At 44.5% G+C, this 18,435-nt stretch overlaps 1 long non-coding RNA gene across 8 annotated transcripts in view; it reads right to left on the reverse strand.

The window, feature by feature from the left end:
* The window catches only part of LOC141579862 (uncharacterized), a 225,336-nt gene that overhangs the window by 69,880 nt on the left and 137,021 nt on the right, over nt 1-18,435 (reverse strand). The window lies entirely within an intron of this gene.

Here is an 18,435-nt window from a genome sequence, read left to right on the forward strand (position 1 = left end):
AGAAAATAAAAAGGTTTCCTTTTAATTTTTAAAGTCTGTGCTGTAAAGAATAGAGCATAGAACATCTGGTCCCTGCCCTCAAGATGCTTACAACATATCTGAAGAGACCAGACTCAAAAGTGAGAACCTGTGAGTTGAAGTCACAGGATATAACCACATGTTCCAAATGTCAGGATGGGAGGTTCAGGTGGGAGCAGGGGAAGCTGGAGGTGGGAGGCTTTTATCTTGAGGGAGCTGTGGTCACAGGAGTCCCCGGTCTGCCTGTCCAAGTCTGACTCTGCTAGGGCACATCCTGTCTCTACACAATCACCTACTTTTTTTTCAGCTGTTTCTTCCAAGACTTCAACTTTCTGAAAAGGAAGTGCCCGCTGGACCCTAAAGCCATTAGGCCAGATGCATCAAAGGGCCTGCCCCACATGGTTTGAGGATTAGAGTCGGTCTTATTTAACAATCTAATTAATGTTTTGATAATTTAACGATTTTGTATGCTTTCTGGAGGGCTTTCGAGGGGAGCGACCTTGGCAAATAAAGCCACGTTTCCTTTCATTCTCAGAGAGATGCCTTTTCTGATCCTATTAATGAGAAACATCCTTCCTATCTGGGCTGGGCCAAGTGAGTAAGACCAGGCTTTCCTGCTGTTGGGACGGGGTGGGGGGTCCCCAACAGTGTGGCCAGTGAGGGGTGAGGAGGGTGGGGGGAAGAGCCGCAGCTGTTGCAGGGCCAGCCCCGGTTCATGTTCTACTGTAGCCGTCAGAGAGCGCACCTGCAAAAGGCGCTCCCTCATCCCTGCGCTGCGTGGACGAGGCTCTTCCACTCTCCGGGACTCCATTTCTTCCCATTTAAAATGGATGTGTGGATTCTTATCTTACCTGCCTCCGGAGGGCGGAGAGGGGGGAAGCCAGGCCATCTGTAGCAGCCTAGGAGTTGCTGGGGGAGTTTAAATGACACCTCTGTAGCCCAAGGACAAGGAGTGTGATAAGGCTGCACAAGCTCTTTGTAGAATGAAGTGCCCTCCAGGGAAAGGCACGACTACCTTCCTCCTTCCAAATAAGACCCTGTGGAGTGGGCAAGCTGGATGCACAGATGGGAGCTCCAGTCCCCGCTCCATCACTGCCTTGCTGTGGGCTTGTGCGTGCAAGTTATTTGGCCTCTCTAAGCCTTTTCATCTATAAATGGGTACAACAATAGTGTAACCCTCATCCTTCATAAAACTATTGTGAGAACCAAATGAGATAATGTACAGACAGTGCTCACTTTGCAGAGTTCAAATAAGCATGAATTTCAGTTATCGTGGTTTAGTTCAATAACACCAGTCCCAACAACCTGGTTCTAATTCTGGTTATCGCAGTATTACATGTGAGTAATTGCATAAAGAACACACTTCTCTGCTAGCTCTTCAATACACAAATCTCTGTGTAAATGACAGAAGCACATCATGATCAGTGGCCAACTGCATTGCTTCTTTCAAAGACTGTCAGTGACTGATCCCTGCGTATCTGTTACTCAATCCGCACACCGGCAGCAAAGCACATAGCTGTGCTGCCTCCTTGTGTCCCAGTGACAAACCCATGTGACAGTCACAAGAGAGAGCTGGCCAAGGAAAATGAAAGTGCGGCAAAGAAACAAAAGGGACAATGTTGGAAGTAAAACTCAAACCCAGCATAATGGAGTCATAAGAGAAACTGCCGCCCATGGGAACATTGGTGATTCCACTCTTTGAGAGACTCTCGTATGAAGCGGGAGGGCTCAGTGAAGGCAAAATCAGTGACATAAAAGTGGAGAATGGTTGTGGTGAAAAGGGTGAAGATGTCCCAGAGGAAGTGACACGGGCAAAAAATTTCACGTGAAAGGAACTCTCAGAGAGACTCCACAACATTGAGAGCGCAAATAACAACATGTTGGAAGCTGATCCAAACTGAGAAAGGAGTATGATGATTTGCCATAGAAAAGACGCTTGCTCTGCATCGTGCGTTCTATGATGAGAAGCTGGGGGGCACTATTTAAACTTTTCTTGATAGGTTTTACATACACACACACAAAAACATGTAAGTTCTCAACATTTCCAATGTTTTAGGGTACATTATACTAAGTACATATTGGTTTTACTATTGTATTTCATTTCAATAAACATTTATAGCTGACAGTAAGAGAGTTCTTAATGTTTTGACAAAAAATTTTGAAGTTTACAAAACAATGAACATTTTCCCCACATGATTAAGACGGCCTTACGGGGCTTCAGCACATAGGCTGAAGCTGTCAAGCGAAGTGCGGACTCCTTGCACATAAGGATACACGCTGATGGACAGTGGCTGCCCTTATGACCACTATATTGACCCAAGGAATCCAGAGAAGCAAGTGGCACTGACTCTTCCATCCCCCTTTCTACTCACCCATCAGGTCAGAACACTAGCTGAGGAAACTCTGGGACAATGACAGGTTGTAACAACCAAGAGGAGTAAGGGTCCTGAGCTGGCAAGCCTTGCCCAAGAACTTTTTACTCAGAACAAGTGAAAATTCAACCACAGGAAACATGGTCCATGGAAATTTGCAAATGCTTCCTAGCAACTTCAAAGATGCTTCTAAGATGTTCCACATTTGGTTAAATTTTCAAATCCCCCAGTTAACTAAACTGACATTAGAAGAGAGAAATTTCCTGGGTGGGTTCAAGAACACAGAAGACAACCTCCCTCAACCGACTCAAAAGAAGAGGTCTGTAGAGGGGGCTCACAGGCTCAAGGCACAGACTGGTCCTGAATTTCCAGCTCTCTCTCATTTCTCTAGTGACCCAACCAGTCTAAAGCATTTATTTTATGCTCAGCTCCAGGCACAAAGGAGGCATATGAGAGGGGGAGACAAAGGTTGCCGATAATTTAAAAGACAAGCTCCGGGCCAAAATGCCAGTTCAAATCTTGAATCTACAACCTACATTTGAGGGACTGTGGGCAAGTTACTCAGCTTCTCCACGTCTCAGTTTCCTCATCTGTAAACTGAATAGTAGTGTCTCAGTTCAGGCTGCTATCACAAAAATGCCACAGACTGGGTAGCTTAAACAACAATGTATTTCTCACAGCTCTGGAGGATCAAGTTGCCAGCAGATTCAGTGTGTGATGAGGGCCTGCTTCCTGGTTCACAAACAGCCATTCTCTTGCTGTGTCCTCACACGGCAGAATGGGGTGAGAGAGCGAGCTCTCCCGAGTCTCTCCTATAAGGGCACTAAGACCCCACCTCCTAATACATATTACGTCGGGGATTGGGCTTCGGTGCATTTTGGCAGGGTGCACACATTCAGTCCATAACAAATAGTATTTACTTATACAGATGAGAGGTCTACAACTGATTACCTGTATTAAGTCTTTTGCCTAGTCTCTGGCATAGAGTGGTCTATAAATGTTTGTTTTATTAGAAAGCAGTTAGTGAAAAGAAAATATTCACATTCGTGGAGAAAGTTCCAGAAGATCAGATTTTTACCATTCTTCAAATAAATTAACTCTATCCTAAATCATGTGGTACAGAGAATTTGTGCTGCTTGTATAAGGAAGTAAGCATCAAAATAATTATTGGGAAGCAGACCTCTGTGCATGTGGGCTCTCACTTCCCCCTCACCAGAGTTCACTGTTCTCTCAGTGAGATGCTACTGAGTTCATTATTTACAATAAGAAGGAGCTTCCCTTCATCTGTCTTCACCAACAGGGACCAGGGTGGCAGTTGTTTTATTTTCTAGAGGTGAGGGCACTCAGATCCTCTCCCAGCCCTCACCCCCTCCTTCTTCTTCTCTGTGGCATGTCTTCGTGAGAGAGTCAGCTAGGGCTAGGGCTTTGGCTGTGGGGAGAGGTGGAGATAAGGTGAGAGCGTGACTTTGTCCAAGAAGTTCTGGACACTCCGGTCCAAGCCGAGCTCTTTCTTCTCTGATCTCTTTATTACCACTGGTCCTCCTTGGCACTCAGCAGATGCCACAAGTTTGTCAAGTGTTGTCTGGCCAGGTGGATACTACCTCCCGAGACGGTGTGATGCCAAACTCCCTCTCACACAGGGAGCTCTCAACAGCTCTGAGCAGGAAGCATGTGCTGATTGACAGGAGGGACCTCTCAGGGAAGCCGGTGGAATCTCTTGGGCTGGGAAGAGACTGGTGGGAGGGGGAGGGTTGGACACCCGGAGTCTGCGCCTGTCTCGTTTTTGTTCCTGTAACTGGCAGTCAGGACAGAGTTTCCTGCCTCCCACCGAGTCTGCCTGGGAGTGTGTCTCGAGTAATTTAACGGTTCTACGAAAATGGAAGTTGGAAATGGGGGAGTTGCACTTTCTGGAGACAGTGGGAGGGAAGGGCCTCATCCCTTTAACGACCGTGTGGCAAATAGGCCTGGCTGGATAATTTGCGAGGCCCCATGCAAAATGAAAATGTGAGGCTCCTTGTTCGAGAACTGTTGAGAATTTTAAGACTGTGACAGCAGGGCATTAAACCAAGCGGCGGCGCACGTAAGCACCTGGAGCGCTTTCTGCGGGCGATTCTGACTGCTGGGTGTTCACATGGACCACGGTGGTATCCAAAAGAAGGCTTTTATATTATAGATTACTTAATTGAACTATATAAAATGGGCATCAATAAATGTATTTATTTAAAAACAAGAAAGGGGTGGGGCCCTGCACTGCACGGGCCTCGTGCCCATGAGGCCGGCCCGCAGCACAGCCCGCGGCACAGGAGCCTGCCTGCGTGGGCGTCGCTCACTGACTCACCCTCCGCTCCGCGGTGGCCGGGGATGCAGGGGTCGGGGAGGAAGCACGTAGCCCCTTTCTCCCCGGCTGAGAGCGGGGATGGGGGAGAAGGAATGCTGGCAGGACGATCGCGTTGTGCCCTCAGAGGAGGCCCCAGCGGCCCCACGGACGGAAATGTTAAACACAGAGTCTCTGTGTTTATCTCACCCCGTCGTCATGCAGCATGACTAAGGCCTGCCTGCAATTCTACCCTGGGTGTGCTCGGGAGGAATCGCAGCCTCTCCATGACAATATTTACTTCACTGTTGCCTGGGGGAGCTCCAAATTCAGAGAGTGGTGTTATTTTTTTTTTTTCCCCTAGATCTCCACCCTCACGAGCAGCTGCTTTTGCCCGCTGAGAATGTTCTAGTTTGGGGTCAAGAGTGGGGTGTAAGTCATCCCTGGGAGAAAACCCAGGGAGGTCAAGACCTTCAAACTCTTACTATGGCCAAAGACGGGGGGGGGGGGGGGGGGGCAGTGCAGGGGAAAGAGGCTACCGACACTCAGTTCAGTTTGCCCACCATCATTTGGCTTGGGAGTGGTTTGTTTGCTTGTTTTCTTGGAGCTCTTTGAGATGAGGACAGTGGCCATACTCTTTCATCTCAGCCCCCTCCGTACCTGAGGACCCATATGTAGGTGCTGTTCACAGAACGGAAGGAGGGAGGGAGGGAGGCCAGGAGGCCTCTCCTTTATGTAAGTGCGTTGGGCGCTGTGAGTTGGGCTAGAGGTGGTGCGGGATGGAGGGCTGAGAGGATCTGTCTTCCTGAGAGCCGTCTAGGCCTCAGCTCCCCAGGCAGCCCCAGCTGACTGGAATTCAGGTGTTGATTTTTCCAAATACTTTAAGAGCAATGAACGCTTAACAGCTTTGTGAAGCTCCCCACAGAGGCACCATGGTTTTCCTAAGGATTTAGGCTGTCGTGAGGGTGTAACACCTAAGAAAACTCTGCTTTTGAGAGCGATGTCCCAGAAAAGCCAGATAATACAGGGAGATGAGCCTCCTGTCTGCAGGAGCCTAGCAAATATAATGTCCTTTTGCTTCACACGGATACTTCTTCTATTCCCTTTATATTGGGGGCAATACGTTTCCTCTGGCATGGTTTCTATGTGTCCAACCTATCGACCTACATGATAAGAATGACTGCACAGGTTTTATCTTTTATCTTGGCAACGTAGGCTGATATATCTAACTAACATAAAGGAGAAATAAAAGGAAAGTAATTTGTTATAAACTGAAATATTACTATTTTACTCTCTGTAATATATTTGTATGTTATATGCATTATGTTATATATATTAATGTTGTATGTCATATATTGTGTTGATTTCAATTACCTAGAGGTAATTTAGGACTCCTTCCAGACTTCCAAATACCCAGATCCTTCTGTCCTAATTGGTTCACATACTTAATGTTGTTACCTGCATACATTGAAGAGAAAGGCTAATTCAGCTAATGGCTTCATCAGACCACTAGACATCCTACCTTTTTATACAGTGACACAATTATGTCATACCATATGTCAACAAATCATCATTTGCTCTGTATCTTTGCAAATAACTTACTATTACACATTTCATGTGCATGCAAGACTGCCTGCAAACTACGTCCTGCTTCGATGAAGCTGGGTGCCGATAATGGAGCACGTATGTGTACAGCAGCCAGTATCTCAAGGCTGACCATGATGACCGTGGCCTTTTCCAATTGTTTCAGCCAATTTACAGAACTGAGTAGTAAGTGGAACTTGCTACGGGGCCAACCAACTCGATACCCTACTGCTTTCTGTAGTGTCTTCACTTACAAAGTTTTCAGGCCTGGAGGGACTGGGGAATTTTCTCCAATAGGTACTTGGTATCCATGATTCCCAGCCTATGCCCCCACCCCACACAAATTCTGAAGCTTTTTTCCCTCACTGTTATCACTCATCTTGCCTTAGAGACATCCTTTGCACACAGATAAAGTGACAGACTCTTGGTGGCCTCTCCAATATCAGCCCTCTGCTGCTTCCTGGTTACGAGTAGTGACCTCCCACCATAGAGTTCAAAATGGTGGCTTAGGCCTGGTCATGTGACCCAGTCCTAACCAATGGGGCTTGAGCAGAAGTTGACCTGAGGATTCTGGGAAATATCTCCCCCCTCAAGAGAAGAGCAAAGAGAGATGGCAATTCCTGCATTTGGGTGTGGAGTGTGGCAAGTGAGAGAATCCACCTGCAGATGATGAAGGAGCATAAAAATGGAAAGAGCCTGGGTCCTAATGTCACAGCTGAGTCTCCGTATTGACCAATCCTGCTCCTGCCCAGCCTTTCAACTTCTTGCTGTGTGAGCTAAAAAATGCCCATGTTATGTTGCTCAAGCTGCTTTTAGTTCTGCACTTTGTTCTAAGCCACTGAGAGCATCCCTTCCAATTAACAGCATCCATTCATTAACAGTACACATAGTAGTTGAAGAAAGAACCCTGTATCAAGTATTAATGAGAAATTCAAAAGAATTAGAAAATGAGTTTATTGCCTTCAGTGAAATGATAATCTAGTTGACAGAGACAAAATACACCTACAAATACCCCACATTAAGCATTTCCGCTAAGTACCTCGTGCTCATGCGCAAAGTACTCTAGTATAAGCTAAACACAAATGGCAAACATTTCTGCAAGATTTGTTTAGATGATCAGTTTTCAACAAGACGTTTTCACAGTGTAAAGAGAGAACCACAGAAAAACTAAATATAAAATGCAGCTCTCTTTTCTTTTGTGAATCTGCTTGGAAACTGGCATTGCTGTCTTTGAAAGCCACATACTCCGATGTTGTTTTCAAAAGCACTGGGACATAAAATATTTCTCAGAAATGGGAACTCACCTATAGAGCCTGCTGAACACATACAACTGCCACTTATGTCTGATTTGGAATATGCAAGCAATTTGCCTCTAAGAATTTATTACCATCAGGTTAATAATCTTTACCTGACATCTGGAGAGTAAATCACAGGCGCCTTTATGTTTTTTTAGACTCTATCTGTGGCTGAGCAGTTAGCCAATGTTAGCACAAATGCCAATTTGATGGTCAAAAATAATAATTTTGTGCCTCTCAGTCTTCCTGGAGGCCACCTCCATGAGGCATGTTCTGAAGATGGTAACAGAGTGTACTTGTCGGTTTGTGTTACGTGGCAGTAATTACGGTGGCAGCTCTGACTCAAACTTTCAAAGTTTGGTAAAATCAGCTTCGTTTGAAAGATAAACTAGTTGGTTGGGCTTCACATGTCTTCCCAGAAATACCAGGAAATAAGACCACAACCTAAATGCCCTTAGAGGGGTTGCAGGGGGTCCGGCAGCTGGGGAGCAGCTGTTCCCCAAAGAGCATCAGGACTTGAGAGGACCCCTGTCCTGTTGGGGGAAGTGAGTGTGACGAGAGAGGGTTTATGGATGCTGGTATTTCTGCTATGCTGTGGTAGAGGGACAGCCCTGTAGAGTACAAGACCTGCATAAACTCCAGACCCTTCCACAGAACCCTTCTGTGCTGCCTCAAGTTCAAGCTCCTCATCTCAGCTTTCCAGCCCCTCTGCCCCCACTTCTGTTCCATTCGTCTCCTCACCATCTTCTGAGGTATGTTCATTCCTGCTTCCCTGCCTCTGCTTATGGCTGCCCACTGCCTGGAATGCCTCCCTCCTCCCATTTTTCCTTCTACATCCCTCCTCTCTGCATGTTCTTCATTGCCTAGCTCAAATCCTGTCACTTACAGGACTAACCCGGCTCTCAGTGAACTCTCTCCTTAGCATAATAGTAATGACCGGTATTAAGCGTGCAGGGTGTGTCACATAATGCACACGCAATGCCCCTTGCAGATGGGTAATTAAAAGAAATTGTGGGCCTGTGGAGTTTTGAGACTTGGGAGAAACTACACAAGTAAAAAGTGGCTAAGCGTGGCTTCCCGCCAGGCCCATCTGTCTCTCTGTGTCCCCGCCACTTCTATCCTGCCTGACTGTGTCGGCTTCAGTGCCTCCTACCCAGACAGCCTTGCCTGCCTGGAGAGAGAATAACTCGAACCTTAGCCTTCCAGCGTGCTAAATGCTCCTGAGTCCTAAGCAAAGATTGTGCTATGGTAGACAGCATAGGTGGGAGGGGTGTTCTGGATGTGAACGCCTACTGTGACAAGCTGGGGTTTTTCTGCTCACCGCAGTTATAGGCCGCTGTGTTATACAGGCTGTTGACCAGTTTCGCAAAGAATTAGCAAACTCATTTCAGACTTCTGATTACCTATTCTTTAAATTCTCTTTAGAATTAGTTTCACATCCTGCTGGTTCTCTCATTTAATGAGTTAAATAAAATCCTTGACACATGTTCATTTTGTATTTGGATAAAGGTCATGATCTTACCTTTTGAAAATTATAGTTTAGCATAGACTCAGCGTGCTTGGCTAGCTTAGGGTGTTTAATAATGAATTCTGCCGCACCTTCTGCCTACTAGTGATTCATAGTCCTGAGCTTAGCAAATGGTAGTAAGGGAGGCAGGGCTTTTTATGTTTCCCTTTCAGCCCTGATACCTCAGTAAGTTATGGGAGTCATCAAGGAATTCTTGTAACTAGAGTACCTTCTTAATATATTTTTAGCTCTCCTTCTACCTTCTCAAACCATCTGTGGTAAAGAACCGGTATTTTTATTTCCAATCCACTGCAGAATAATATTTTTGTCAAATATAATAAAAATGAATCACTGGAAAAATAACCAAGTGCTCAGATGTTGCAGCTTTGTCAAATCGCTATAAAAGTTGCTGAGTGTTGCCCTGAATTTTTATACTTATCTCGTGGAGGATGATTACAAAACAGCGCTGGTCCTAGTTTGTGGTTTATACTTTGGGGAGTACTGATTTATCTAAAGGGCAGAAAAGACTTCTATTTCCCTGGGCCAGCTTGTCCTACAAAATCCTACCAGACCCAAACAGGCACAAGTATACAAAGTTCTTTCCAGTGGTTGGGCAGCTTTCGGTGAGTACGGGGACAAGGATTGAATCTCCAAATGGTTCAATCAATTCTTTCTTCTGAAACAATGGCCCTTCCGAAAGAAAGGTCCTCTGTGGACATTCTCACCCTCCCAACTTTCCTCTTCCAAATCCAGTTTCTTGTCTTTATTCATTTTGTTCCTTGTTAAGTCAAATACAAATCTGGCTCCTATTATAACAACCAAAATAACAGTGGCTTAAACAAGATGGGAGTTTATTTTTCTCTCTCTAACAGCCTGAGCATGAACAGTCCCTAGCTATTGTGACAGCTTTACAGGGTGTGAAACTGACTCCTGTCTTGCTGTTCTGCTATCTTATCCTCAATACACACCTTCCCTTTTGTGAGCTAGAAGCCATTCCAGCTCTCCTACCATCATGTCTGCAGTCTAGCCAGTGGAAAGGGGGATCAGGGGAGAAAAGGAGATTATATTCCTTCCTTCTAGGGACATGACCCAGAAGTTGTACATATGACTTCTGCTCATATCCTATTGGCCTAGTCACATGGCTTCACTGACATCCCAGGGAGGCTGGGAAATGTCATCCTTATTCTGGGCACCGATGTGCCCAGTTAAAATTCAGGAATCTGTTACCAAAGCAAGAAGAAGAGATGGATATTGGGAGCCAACTGGCAATCCCTGCCACCATCTTCTTAAAGTTTCTGAGTAAGGTGCCTCTATTTTTCCTTCAGCAGTTCCTCCTCCCAACAAAAGGAGGAGATTCTGCCTCTTAGGAATTTGTTCCTTGCAAAACTTGGGCCAGGTGCTCCTAGAGGCTTTCTTCTGCTCTGAAGTGGTGGAGTGTACTCTGCTTTTATTAGAGTGAATGTGGACTCCCTCATTCTACTTCAACCTCCCTGCTAGAAAAAGACTGCTATTTTTTTTTTAACTAGAAAAAGTAAACACACTTGACCAACGCAACGCTTTAAACATTGGAAGTCACTATAGAAACGCTATTTCTCATATTAGCATGATTTGGCTCTGCCTGTTTGGGAACAGAAGACCTCATTACCATTGTGCTGAGGAGCCCCGAACTCTCTCCTGTCCCACCTGAGCCTGCCTGAATTACTCTCCCTTTGCTGGCCAGGAGGGATGACACCAACTCCCCTTTCCAATATTCCAGGGAATCAGGGACGAACATAAACAACCAAAACTCACTGAGATGTACCGAGTGCTAGGTGCTCCTCTCACTGCTTTACTTACTTTACCTCAGTTAACGCTCATACCAACCCTCTGAGGTTGGTGGTATTATTGTTTTCAATTTACAGATGAGAAAACTAAAACTTCAAAAAGTTAAGTAACTTGCCCAAGAGAATACAGAACCAAGCTCCCAAGTAGTTTAGATTCAAAAGAACATTTGTATTTTTATTTTTAAGTGAATAGTTCCTGGGAATTTTTCTAATGATCCATTTCCAATGATCATTTTTTTCTAATTTCAATTTGCAGTGCAGAAAAGTATGAAAAAAAAATTGACATCACCCATCCTACTGTTTTCACCAAGAAAGATGTTGCTTTAAAAATGCTGCTGTACATTACACCCCCCCCCCCCAAAATAGGATATACATTCTTTTCAAGTGCACATGGAACATTTTCTAGGATTGATCATGTACTTGGGCACAAAAGAAACCTCAACAATTTTAAGAAGATAGAAATTATCTCAAGCATCTTTACTGACCACAGTGCCATGAAACTAGAAATCAACAACAGAGAAACAAAGGAGAAAAAAAGGAAAGCATGGAGATTAAACAATATGCTATTAAAAAAAACCAATGGGTCAATGAGGAAATGAAAGCTGAAATTAAAAAATATCTTGAGACAAATGAAAATGAAAGCACAACCACACAAAATTTATGGGACACAGCAAAGGCAGTGCTAGGAGGAAAGTTTATAGAGATACAGGCCTTCCTCAAAAAAGAACAATCTCAAACAATTTAACCCACCAACTAAAAGAACTAGAAAAAGAAGAAAAAAAAAAAAAAAACAAAAGGCAGAAGGAAGGAAATTATAAAGATCAGGGAGGAAATAAATAAAATAGACTAAAAAAAAAAAAAAAAAGAAAAAAATCAATCAAACCAAAAGCTGGTTTTTTGAAAAAGTAAATAAAATCGACAAACCTCTGGCCAAACTCACTAAGAAGAAAAAAGAGAGAGCACAAATTAGCAAAATAAGAAAGGAAAATGGAGAAATTACAACAAATAACATAGAAATACAGAATATCATACAAGAATATTATGAAAAACTATATGGAACCAAACTGGATAACCTAGAGGAGATGGACAAGTTTCTGGAAACATACTGTCCACCAAGACTGAATCAAGAAGAATCTGAACACTTGAACAAACTGATCACTAGAAATGAAATCGAAATAGCAATAAAAAACCTCCCTACAAATAAAAGTCCAGGACTGGACAGCTTCACTGGGGAATTCTACCAAACATACAAAGAAGAACTCATACCAGTCCTTCTCAAACACTTCCAGAAGATTGAAAAGGAGGAAATACTCCAAAACTTATTCTATGAAGCTACCATCACCCTGATACCAAAACCAGGCAAAGACACTACCAGAAAAGAGAATTATAGGCCAGTATCACTGATGAACATAGATGCGAAAATCCTCACCAAAATATTAGCAAATAGAATCCAACAACACATAAAAAAGATTATACATCATGACCAAGTGGGGTTCATCCCAGGGACACAAGGATGGTTCAGCATATGCAAATCAATCAATGTAATACATCACATTAGCAAGAGAAAGGACAAAAACCACATGATCATCTCAATAGATGCAGAAAAAGCATTTGATAAAATTCAACAACCATTTATGATAAGACCTCTCGCCAAAGTGGGTATGGAGGGAACATATCTCAACATCATAAAAGCTATGTATGACAAACCTACAGCCAGCATAGTACTCAATGGTGAAAAACTCAAAAGATTCCCACTAAAATCTGGGACAAGACAAGAATGCCCACTATCACCACTCCTATTCAACATAGTCCTGGAAGTCCTAGCCACAGCAGTCAGGCAAGAGAAAGAAATAAAAGGGATCCAAATTGGAAAAGAAGAGGTAAAAGTGTCACTATATGCCGACGACATGTTACTATATATAGAAAACCCTAAAAGGTCCACACAAAAACTACTAGAGCTGATCGAAGAATTCAGTAAGGCAGCAGGTTACAAGATTAACATTCAAAAATCAGTTGCATTTCTTTACACTAACAATGAATCAACAGAAAAAGAAAGTAAAGAAACAATCCCCTTTAAAATAGCACCCAAAGTAATAAAATACCTAGGAATAAATCTAACCAAGGAGGTGAAAGAATTATACACAGAAAACTATAAACCATTGATGAAGGAAATTAAAGAAGACTTTAAAAAATGGAAAGATATCCCATGTTCTTGGATTGGAAGAGTCAGTATTGTTAAAATGGTCACACTGCCCAAGGCAATCTACAGATTTAATGCAATCCCCATTAAATTACCCAGGACATATTTCACAGAACTAGAACAAATCATAATAAAATTTATATGGAACCATCAAAGACCTAGAATTGCCAAATCATTACTGAAGAGAAAGAAAGAGGCTGGAGGAATAACTCTCCCAGACTTCAGACAATACTATAGAGCTACAGTCATCAAGACAGCATGGTATTGGTACAAAAACAGACATATAGACCAATGGAACAGAATAGAGAGCCCAGAAATGAACCCACAAACTTTTGGTCAACTAATCTTCGACAAAGGAGGCAAGAATATACAATGGAATAAAGACAGTCTCTTCAGCAAATAGTGTTGGGAAAACTGGACAGCAGCATGTAAAGCAGTGAAGCTAGAACACTCCCTTACACCATACACAAAAATAAACTCAAAATGGATCAAAGACTTAAACATAAGACAAGATACAATAAACCTTCTAGAAGCAAATATAGGCAAAACATTATCTGACATACATCTCAAAAATGTTCTCCTAGAACAGTCTACTCAAGCAATAGAAATAAAAGCAAGAATAAACAAATGGGGCTTAACGAAACTTACAAGCTTCTGCACAGCAAAGGAAACCATAAGTAAAACAAAAAGACAACCTACGGAATGGGAGAAAATTTTTGCTAATGAAACAGACAAAGGCTTGATCTCCAGAATATATAAGCAGCTCATACAACTTAATAAGAAACAACCAAACACCCCAATCCAAAAATGAGCAAAAGACCTAAACAAGCAATTCTCCAAGGAAGACATACAAATGACCAATAGGCACATGAAAAAATGCTTAATATCACCAATTATCAGAGAAATGTGAATCAAAACTACAATGAGGTATCACCTCACACCAGTCAGAATGGCCAGCATTCAAAAATCCACAAATGACAAATGCTGGAGAGGCTGTGGAGAAAGGGGAACCCTCCTACACTGCTGGTGGGAATGCAGTTTGGTGCAGCCACTGTGGAAAACTGTGTGGAGATTCCTCAAAAGACTAGGAATAGACTTACCGTATGACCCAGGAATCCTGCTCCTGGGCATATATCCAGAAGGAACTCTACTTCAGGATGCTGCACCCCAATGTTCATAGCAGCACTGTTTACAATAGCCAAGACATGGAGACAGCCTAAATGTCCATCAACGGATGACTGGATAAAGAGGAGGTGGTATATTTATACAATGGAATACTATTCAGCCATAAAAACTGACAACATAACACCATTTGCAGCAACATGGATGCTCCTGGAGAATGTCATTCTAAGTGAAGTAAGCCAGAAAGAGAAAGAAAAATACCATATGAGATCACGCATATGTGGAATCTAAAAACAACAACAATAACAAACAAACAATGCATAAATACAAAACAGAAACAGACTCATAGACACAGAATACACACTTGTGGTTGCCGAGGGGGCGGAGGGTGGGAAGGGATAGATGGGATTTCAAAATTGTAGAATAGATAAACAAGATTATACTGTATAGCACAGGGAAATATACACAAGATCTTATGGTAGCTCACAGAGAAAAAAACATGTGACAATGAATATATATATATTCATGTGTAACCGAAAAATTGTGCTCTACACTGGAATTTGATACAACATTGTAAAATGATTATAAATCAATAAAAAATGTCAAAAAAAAAAATGCTGGTGTATTTCCTTCCTTGTAGCTTTTTGCCTCTGTCAGTCTCTCTTTATATTTATTCATGCTTTTACTTGAAAAGCTGATAACCTAGCTCTCCTCAGAAATGCTTCCAGCTTGTAGGCACACTACGCTCCCCTCACTGTTAATGTGGCTTTATCTAAACCTCCAGCTGTAGCGTGACCTTCAGAAATCGCTCAGTTTGGAAGTAACTCTGCAGGATGGGGCCCTTGTCGTGTAATATGCACACAGGGAAATGCCTGGAGAGATTCTTCAAGCAACAGCAGTAACGCTCGGATATTTTTAAAATGTCATCTGTGCTCTTTAAGTCGTAACTCAAATCCTCCCTGGTGGCTGCAGCTTGAACCCCACGGCTGCAGGGGAGACGGGACGTGTGGCTCGGTCCCAATCTGAAGGCCTCAGCTATCAACAAGAAATTCCCTCAGAGGAGATCCCAGGCTTTTTCAGGCAAGAGCCAAAGAAATTGAATCATATGATGACATTAGATAATTTTTAAAAAATGAAGTACATCCAGAAGGATAAAATGGTAGGGACCATGCATTCATAGGCAGTAACTTGTCCCTCTTTGCATGGTGTCAGGGCCTCTAGACTTGGGTCATGAAAGGCAGAATTTTGTCAGACGAAAGATGCTAGCTTTCCGAAAGCCAAATTAATCTGGAAATGTTCACTCACGTTGTTTAGGCAGAGTTACACGAAGGATCCTGTGACTGTTCGAACTTAGGCACATCTGGCCAAAGTTTTGAGGGGGCAGGAAATATTCCCGGGATGCCCAAGAGAACAAGTTGAAGCATTCTCAAGGCCTCTTTTCTCTCTAAAAGACTCTACCATCTATTTGTTAATGCTCACCCTTCTCTCCTCTGAGTTCTTTTCAACATTAACTGATTCTTAGCAAAAGATGCCTTATCCCATAAGTCATCTGCGGAGGGCTTGATGGCTTGTCCTCGGCATGGATGCTGCCCTCACGGTGGTCTTTGCTGCTCTCCCAGGTGTCACCCTCATGGCCACGCAAGGTATTAGAACACACAGTAGCTGCTGATGGTCATCCTCGTTCCTGGGCGAAGGTGCCGAGGAAACATGTCTGCAGTCAGACGCTCCCAAATGCTCCCAGGCAGACTTCTGGGGGCCCTCCACTCCCCCATTTACTCCATCCAATCCTCACAATTCTCTGTGAGGGACCATTAGCCCCACTGACGAAGGAGGAATCTGGAACTCAGAGAGATAGATTTGCTGAAGATCCCCCAGTGAGCAAGTGGCAAAAGCAGGGCTGGAAATGAGGTTTCCTGACCCCCCTACCCAAGTCCAGCCTTCTTGCCCTGATATGACAGCTGTTCTCACTTCGCCACAATTACCGGGCTGTGGGAAAACCGGTAGCGATGTGTGGGGAGGAGGCAGAAAGAGCTCTTCCACGGCCTCTGTCCCAGTTGCTTTGTCCACGGGCCCCCTCCCCGCGCCAGGCCCAGACGGGGCTCTGTGGTGTACTCTGGGCAGCCTCGGGCTCCTCACTTTTTTACTGAGATTCTTTCATTCCTTTTCCCCTGCCCCCTCACCTCCCTCCCAAACACAGAAACGACCCCAGGAATAAAATGCAAGAGCTCGACCAACACAAAGCAAAGGTTAGAAATTGAACGCCACCCCTCCCGAAGCCAGGAAATTCCAGAGACGCGGTTCTCATGGCAAGGGGACTTCAAGTTACATACTTTGCAGTCTGGCTAACCAGTTGTACTTTTCAGTGTGAGGCTTAAGACAGGGTCTGCCTGTGCCACGAGGGTGCCTCCGGGGCTCTCAGACCCCTATTAGATTGCAGGCAGGCTGTACTGTGGATTAGCTGTGAGATTTGCAAATGTATAGTTTACAATGTGGTAAGAGCCTCGTGGCCCCTGGAGCGAGCTCTGAGTGGTTACTGCGGCGGTGCCAGGGTTTGGGGGGATTTGCCCTTCAAACCTCAAGGCTGCATTAGCGTAGTGGGGCCTACGGAGCTCCCCTGCTATAAGAAGCAGTCTACACTTCATTTAAAGTGATTTTTGTGAGTCCTCCCTCTTCCCACGCAACCCGATGTGTTTCTCCGGGTAAAACCTCGAATACCTCCCAAGTCCAGATAAGCCTGGATGCCCCGGGTTTTAGAATCGGAAGACGGGTCTCTGTCGGAAGTGGTTTCCTAATCAGGTGTGAGCTAAAGACGGAAGTCGTGTGGCCCACCTCCCCCTGGTCTGTGGGCCCCAGTGAATGGGCAAAGCACCTGTTCTAAGTTTCCTGGGCTGAGCGCCTGCTGCCCACTGCCCTCTGGCCCCAAGAGCTCTCTGGCCCAGGGTGAGCCACAGGGTGGACCCTCAGCCCAGTCTGGAGAAGGGCAGTGAGGAAGTCCGAAGCTTTCCAAAAGTCATCCTAGACTAGAAGCCAGAAAGGCCCATGACTTCCCTGTCCCTTTTCTGAGCCGTCACCACCCCACAGAGCAGGCCCCCTGCTCCACACATCACTTCTGGATCACTATGGTCTGTGTTTCAGCAATGGAAGCTGAACCCGAGTCTCAGACAAATCATGGTATTGGCTGTTTGATTTGGGCCTCTTTCTTGCTTTTCTTCTGCACCCCTTTCTGCCTTCAAGACTCCTCTCCTATCTCCCTGTGACCTTCTCGTGCCTTCCAAGTCCCAGTCCCCTTCCAGGCCAGTCTGATGTTTTTGTGTTCTATATCTGAAACACATATTAACAAATCCTCTCTCTTAACCTTCACATCAGCCTGTGATGTTCTCTCTGGATGAAGGAAATACATTCCTATCTCTCAAACAGGTTAAGTGGTCTGCCCCACATCAGGCAACTCAGAAAAAGTAGGATTTGAATCTGTCTCCTGATCCCAAATACCAGTATCCTTTCCCTTAGAAGCTGCTGCTTTCTCACCACTACCCTGCTGGGGGGGTTCGTGGCTGCTTGAGACTTTATTTGTTACTTATACCCGTGGGGTGTGTGTTTTAGGAGCCAGTACTTATGCCAGCAGAGTAAGCCAGCATCAGAGAGAGGCTGGTGGGAGCGCCTGGGAGGGCTGTTCTGACTCTATTCCAAGCAGACCTTAGAGCAGACAGCTCCCACTTGACCTGCTCAAGAGAGAAATGAGTTGTGCTCGTGCAAAGAGCTTCTGAGGGTTTTCTTCTGCCAAATTCTGGAAGGCAATGCCAGGGAGAGGAGATGTTGCTGGAGGCACCATTCTGAATGATAAGCTGACGCTGGAATCCTCAGGCTCCCTCCTCCTTGTCCTCCTCTCCCCACTTGGGGGTTAATTCTTGCTTGGATGCAGAGAGGCCTCTCTCAAAGACTGATTGTAGTTACAAAGCTGGTCCTGCTGATTGGGGGGTTCATTCCTCACTGTGAAGCTGGTGACCTCCTCTCCCCTGCCCAGTCCCCTGAAAAGCCCTGGTTCCTCTTTCCTCATTGCCTTTCTTCCTTCTCCTCCCTTATTAAATATTTGTTGCATGAATGAAGGAATGAATAAATGATTTAATGCTGCTCCATCTCTCTGTTCCTGGAGCCAGGTCACCCAGATAGCTCATTCTTGTAGATGGGGCCTGAGGAGCTTAA

Source organism: Camelus bactrianus, chromosome 15, assembly GCF_048773025.1.
Source record: "Camelus bactrianus isolate YW-2024 breed Bactrian camel chromosome 15, ASM4877302v1, whole genome shotgun sequence".
NCBI classification, from domain to species: Eukaryota; Metazoa; Chordata; class Mammalia; order Artiodactyla; family Camelidae; genus Camelus; species Camelus bactrianus.